Genomic DNA, 7,831 nt, shown 5'->3' on the forward strand with positions numbered 1-7,831 from the left:
AACAAATTCCAAAGAATTTAAGCTCGAAAGTTGACGGTTTCCGTTTGATTATTTATAACTTTCGAATAGAGAGCTCGCGAAGCAAATCTTATCGTTTCATCTTTGTTAATTAATAAAGTCAGAATCATGGAAATCAGCTATAAACGTAAATCAGTGTCATTTTATGTACTATGTCACAATTTGTTACTTGTCGTTTTCAAAGATGATATTCGCACTCCGTGATATTTATACGTATGCATATGACTGTGTCTTTAAAAAAAGATACAACCAACGAAAAAGTATCAGGAGATGTAATCGTTGATAAGCTACATATAAAAATTGATTAGTATCAAAAGATTTTGACAAGTATACTGTGGATGTTCATGCATATTCTCTGAAAGATCTCCACGTTGACATAAAGTAAATGAAGTTTAGTGTCTGAAGCTTCGATTATTGGATCATTACGAACAAATTCACCGTTTGAAAATTTCTAATTCACCACGAGTCTTTAACCTGTCGATAGTTTAGGCCTCAGTGACACGGATGATCTAAAACTCCATGCAAACATTTAACTAACTTCCTTCGTCAGGATATACATACTTCGGTACTCGCAAACAGCGGAAAATTCTGATCTCAAAAATAGCTTTCCTTTATGATTATATATCATAAATTGCGTCAATGGAAAGTTTGTAAAAAGAGAACGAAAGTAATTTTGTTGCCTAACTAATATCGATTCAGGATCATATTTCCTTGTCAAATTTATTCTTCGTTATTCTTCCCGCGGCTTCTTTGATCCTTCGCTTTTGTCACGATCTTCTCAGACGCTCATTAATTTTCGTTAAAGAGGAATTGCCGCAGATAAGAAAGACAATAAACGAAATCAAAATGAGACCAAGTTGCGAATAATTTTCTAAATTTCGATTCAGAGTTTCCATCTGTTTAAACATTCTTTTGTAACTTTCCGCATTGCTTACTTCGAGAAAGATAAAAGGAAGCATCGCAGAAACGTAATCGGATACGAAATTCGAAGATACGATAGTGACGCTGTTTGCAAGTGAAATTTAACGGTTTTTCGATAATGGGTAGAAGTTGAAATGGCTCAAGCTTTTCTCCTCCAAGCGACCCAAGAAAACTGACTGATAACTGCACTTGCAGAAATGATTTTACCGCAGATGGTCGCTAAAGGAAATCACTTATTTAAAAGAAGACGATTTCTTTGTACATTCGTTGCTTACTTGGTCCTGTATTCTTTAACAATGATACCTCGGGCGATGGGGATTTGTATTAATCAAGATTCAATTTTCTTGTTTCTAGGAGATCTGATGTAGGTGACAGCTCGTTTTTCTTTATTTATAAAATCTCGTTTTGTAGAGACGCCTTGACGCAGCGGTTCTTTCTTTGTAGGTTGATACTCCAACGTAACTTTCCTTTCAACTACGTTCGAATTAATAAGATTTACTTTTCTAACTTTGCTATTGTAATATTAATAGCTATTGTAATATTGTAATTGCTCCTCGTAGTCCTGTACGTCAATATCAACTCCGTATTGTATTATTTCAGACGTATCATGTTTATTCTATTTCTAATATTTTGTTTAATAGAAATATGTTACTAAAATGGAAAAATATATTTCGAAATTCCGAACAGTTTTTAAAAGCAAGTTACTCACAGCTCGTTGAACTTATTGAAATATGATAACACGTGGAAATGGGAACTCCAATCATAAAGAATTAAATAGTCATATGGATTTATAAAGGTTTTACGTATCGCGTGTCTTAGTAATTAGTTGGAAATTGCAATTGGCAGCTGTTACTATGGAGCAATTACTTACGTCTAGGGTTAATTATCCGGCACTATCTCCAACGTTTCGATTAATCAAACGATCAACGAAATTTCCAAGCGATTAACGGCGGTTAGCTGTTTTCTACGATGTGTCATTCCAAAATTAACTAGACAAATTGATGTGCTAATTTATGGATAGAATCCCTGTTGGAATGTGTCTTTTGACAATGAATCTTAGCACCGGTGAAAGTGACTGCGTGTCACGGATATTATTTTCACACGCTACGTTTGGGCAACTAAGGAACCAAAAACCATTTCCGAATTTCTTTCGAATATATTGACCAGATGACCAGTAACAGGTTTCAATTTGCATGGTTAATAGTTTCGTTTACGTGATCATAGAAAGTTTCCTCTGTTTTTCAGGAAAAAAATACTGCACGATGCAGTGATTAATTAAAAAGATCGTGTAACAATCTCGGATCGTTCGGCAATAAAATTTATTCCTCCGTAATGTTATTCAACCGTTTAAAATTTATTTGGTACAAAAATGCAAGGATTAGTCGGAAGTAACATCGTAAATTCAAGCGTAGAATTTCAAAGGTAGATAGATATTGAATCCATGTCGAATCTCTTTGAATGATAATTAAAAACTTTTTAATTACATCGAACTATTAATAACGAGCTGCTCTCTTTGCTGATACCAAATTCGGCTAAAAACATTTTTAATTGGACAGACAAGTCTCCAGTGAAAAATGACGAAGCTAACATTGATTAATTAAAACTTTCTGTTCCTCTCGATTTTCATCCATATGCAAGAAATTCCTCAAATAGCGGAGCACACAAGAAAACCAAAATACGAAGTTCTTTACGTATCGTGAAATAATTCCAGTAGTTTTAATATTATTGGTACATACTCGCGGAAAAATGAAACGTTCATACTCGACAAATTCTATATTATATCCCAAACATCGTGCCATTTCACGAATGGAACTTGCAAACCTTTAATTCGAGGTTGGAGAACGCAACGAGCAAAGCAAAGCCCCTTTAGACTCGTGTCCGTGTCGTTATGTTGGTCTGCGTGATAATCGTATTCCGGGCAGGGTTTCCGATAGTTTTGCCCAGGCGAAATTACCAAGAGGAAATTAGAACGACTGACAGAGGTTTTTCGGCGTGTACGTGATAGTTGGTCGAACGAGGATGGGCGAGATGGAAATCTGTAACAGTAGGTGCGCGTAAAAATTCGTATCGTTCCGTCGATTTACGTATCCGGCATGCAAAACACAGCGATCATCGCGCAAGAATGGCAACAAGCAGTAGAAACTTTTTAGGAGACAGTCTCCAATGCCGCTGCTTCGCTGTCTCTGTCGCGATCAACCGTGGATCGAGCTCGATCCTCCATCGTGGTGTGAGGCCGAATTATAATGCGACTTCGAATGTAGGCCAGCGTGAAAAATTTCAGTACTTTTTACCGGGCAAAGTGTATTGGTAAGGTTACTGTGCTAAGTAGTATGAGATAATTGGGTTGATCCCTGTACTGTGATAAAGTAAGGGAGTAAAATAAGATAGGGGAGTAAAAGCATATAAGGGCAGGATGAAATTGTTACGTGAAATTTTGTGTTAATTCGAGAATGGGGGAAAAAGTCCATTTTTGTTAATTAAAATAAAAGAAAATACTTTTTATTTATAGTACTATCGGGGAAGGAAATTCATGACGAAGGAGCGAAAGATACAGGCCTTGTGAAGCTAAGCGATACATCCATAAAGTATGGTGGAAATTTGATTGATTAACAATGATATGATATGTTGAAAAGAGTTATAAAGATACGTATCTGACCCGAAAACCAAATAAAAATATAGCGATGTTAGTATAATATTACATAACAGTGTAGTGGATTTTCATTTAAAAAATGTCACTTATTATATTCTTCGTAATATGTGTAAGATAATACGAAAGTTTTGATATCGTAGATCAAACGTAGTATTGTAAGAGAACACGAGAAAACTTGAGACATACGATACGTATTTTACGGTATTTAGCGATGATTCAAAGCGCTATGTAGTTCATTGGAATATTCTAAGAAATTAGACTGCAGTTAACTGCAACATTATTCTAAAAACACACGATAGTGTGTTGTTGATAATTGCGTAATCGATGATAAAACTGTTGTGTACTATTATAACGTGAAAGTTAAGCTTAGTAAAGTAGACAGATACGAAAGTGAAAACATGTCACACTCTATATCGTATGATCAATAGTAAAATCGTGAGAGGTATTCTATGTCACAGCATGTTAGCATTCTGAATGTTTACTAATGTAAGAAAATTGCACGCGATGGGTTTTATTCAAAACATTCCGAGGTATGCCACGATCGGAGAAATTCACAGCTCGGAATAATCAAATATCTAATTTCACGGTTGTCGAATAAAGCAAACCGGACCCAAGAGACAGAGGAATTCTAATAACAACGTATAACGATCAGGTTTATAGGTTGCAAGCTTAAAAGAAAGGGAGGAGGCGTGTCCCAGTGGCATCGTGTGAAAAAGCTTTGTATCTACATTAACCGAATTTCTAACTTAAATACAGAACACTCTCTGCAAGATTGAACAAACTTTAATATGTGGTAGGAAGAGGACGCGATACAAACGAGAAAAGAATTTCTTAATTATATTGCATATGCATATGTAATGTACGTACTGCCAAATACGAACTGTTCTTTCTCCTAATAAAAAATTCCTACGTCTCATTGTCACAAGATTATTTCAAATCACGAAGAATAGCTTGCATTCTTAACTTTTCTCAAAAAACAACAATTATGTGCGATACAATTTTGGCACTTTCGATATGATGGATCAAGTTACTTAATTTTAATTCGTAGTCTGTATTTCATGAACATGGCATGATTTATTAAATAATTTTAACTTTAATTGAAACCCATGGTTTCGATCGTCTACGATTGAAACACGCCAGTCGAAGGAAGGTTGGATTGATAGCAACGAAACAAAGAATTGTGTTACAAAACCAAGGTGTTCGAAAAATACCTTAGCGTAATTATACAATACATAATAGCAAATCGCGGTTCTCTCGTTAACATTCAGGCAGCTAATAAATCATCGTCATAACGACATAATAATCATTGACTACATCGTTCGAAAGACATTATCAAGTATCAATCCTGTAAATTAAAATCAAACACCAAATTATCTGTCGACGATACATCTTCCAACAAAATGTCATTACTTCGGTCATCATAATATCGATCTGCTATCTTCAAATATGCTGAAAAACTAAATTCATCTTCAAGATTCGTGTCATCCCCGGAATGTTACGCGAATTGAAATCCAATGATAATTGTTAACGTGTTTAGCTTTTGCAAGGAAAGCGTATCCGATCGCGAAGAAAGTGCAGCCACTGGCCATCACCGGCGCAACCAGTTTTAAAGTCAAGGTTTACGCTTCAAATTCGAGTTATGCAAGACACACACACACACACACACACACAAAAACGCTCGTGTCTTCTTGAAACCTTATACGGGGTGTCTCAGTAATTATGGTACGATTTAAAAGGGGAAGATTCTACGTGAAGAAGGCAAATCGATGATGTACGATAAAATTTTCTGAACGACGTTTTGTTTTCGAGAAAGCCGAGTTTGAAGATTTCTTAAGCTTTGGCTCATTCCGGACTGCACAGTAACCAACAATCGACAACATATTATTTTACGAAAATAAGTAAAAAATGTAGAATAAAATTGGTCCATAGAACGGTCCCATTTACGAGAAAACGAGCTTTGAAAATTGATCGTTTGTAACTAAACCCTTGAAACTTTGTTTTCTTTAAGACTTAAAGAGGGCTTAAATGGAAAAATTTAATTCTACGTTTTTTTCATTTATTTTTGCATATAAAATAATCTTCTGTTTGCAATCGGTCGATAATTAACCAAGTTCTTAACCATATGCATATCAAGCAAACTTTTAAATTTGATATTGTCGAGAACGGAAATGAAATTTTAATCGTATGAAAAAATGTTATTACGTATCTCTGATTTATTTTTTCACTGTGTATCTCGTGCGTTACATGAACCGTCATGCAGCGTATTATACGCGGCTCTCCACTCGCTAATTAAAGTACATCTGTGGCGAATGTTGGTAAAAAAATGGCCTCTACCATTCTGGAGCTTTCCCAGCGATACCCTCGATAGCTCGTCGCTAACGTTATGACTCATTAAGTTAGAACGTCAAGGAGCCTAATGTTTGGATACATCGTTATGTCAGCTTCGATGTTCTTCGTTGTAATGCAGTCTCTCAAGAGCCAAACTGATCTTCAACTCCACTCTTTACATATTCTTATATTTCGTTACACTTACATTTCATTGTACGTTACTTATATCCAATTCTGCAAACACGAACGACACGCTTCTATAAATTCATTCGTCGTAGGAAGATGTCACAGATAAGATCATAAGATAAATTTGAAAGAATGTTTCGATATGACAGAATAAAGGTAGATTTCTCTCAAGTTATCTATATACAGAATCACTCGTGGGTTTTTAATTAGCTTCCTACCACGTATCTGTCGTTTCTATTAAAAACCGCTACAATAAACTATCATCAATCTTAATCTCCAACATCATCATTAATTTAGCTAAAGTTCTAAAATGATACTTTTATCGTTACGACTTCTCATTAGACATGAAATACTATGATCAAAGTAGTCACTTATTGCCATTTTTGATGCCATTCGGCATATTTGTGTGAACACGAGACACGGAAGCGAAATCCAGAAATCCGATCGTTAATTGGTAACTGAACTGCAACAAAGTTGAAACCCTTTATAGAAATGCTCGTTAATGGAGGTTCTCCAGGGACACGATACCTGTAAGTATATCTCAATCGATGTCTAATTGATGACTAACTCAACTACACTTGAAGCTACCCTTTGTTCCATAGATATCCATTTGTAAGCTTTTCATCACGTTTTCTGTACAGTAGCCCGTGGCGATATTTAAACGCTTGTCATAGAAAACTTCGACGTATACGTTATGCGTGTTACGTAAAACGTTTTAAAATTTCATTGACAACGAAATGAGTTGAAGTAGAACAGGAATAGAATCGACTCTCATAATTATATCGAAGTCTTCGAAGTCAATTTGAAAAAATATATATGTAACGTAAATTTAAAGGAAACTTTGCTAATATAATCATGACGAACAGATCTTATTGCAACGATAATGGAATTTCAGAATTTTCTATATGACACGAACAACATATCGATAGAAGGTTTTTACGAATGTTCGAACACTTTTGTAAGCAACTCGCTATTTCTCACGATAATCTTGAGGCCAAATTGACTCGGATCGTGAGACATTCGTGTGCAGCTGTATGACAAAAGTGCCTCCGGTGTAAAGCGTACAAAGCCTTCATCAAGTAGAAAAATGCGTTCCTGTTTACGCGATCTAGCCAATCGAAGGTCGTAAACGTGTAAATATCTTTCTCGGCCTTTCCCAATTGCGTACCTACGAAACTTGATGAATCGGATACAGTGAATTTCTCGAGAATCTTTAACGAGGTGATTCATCGTCGCGTCGCGTCCCACCTGCGAAATACCTGCACAGTCCTTGCGATCGCTGGAAAGGCCACGCTATGGACCGAATTACGAATTTCTTCTTTCCAATGCTGCGAGAGAATTCTGCGTAGTTCCGGGTGCTTTTACGTATAATCCTGATTTATTTTTACCGTGCTTTGTTCAGTTTTACAGGCGATACATACCATAAGTATCGTATGGATTTTTAAATTTAGATATTTCCAAAGAAAAAGAAATGAAATTTCCCACAAAGGCATAAAAATTCGCAGTCTAGCGGTACACTCTCAAGATACGTAGTAGATCGCAAATTTCTATAAAATCTACTAAAATAATATTAAAAATAATACACTCTTTGCTCTTCTTCAAGAAGAAAGTAACACGTCCAAAGATAAACTGCAACGAAACTCCCGATTGCCACCCACATTCTTGCATGGCCGCTGGTAAAAATAACGAAACCGCCCCCGAAGAAAGGAGGAAGAAACGATTTACATC

The sequence above is a fragment of the Bombus flavifrons genome, chromosome 11 (genome assembly GCF_040668555.2).
Source record: "Bombus flavifrons isolate JBK064 chromosome 11, iyBomFlav1_principal, whole genome shotgun sequence".
Taxonomy (NCBI): Eukaryota; Metazoa; Arthropoda; class Insecta; order Hymenoptera; family Apidae; genus Bombus; species Bombus flavifrons.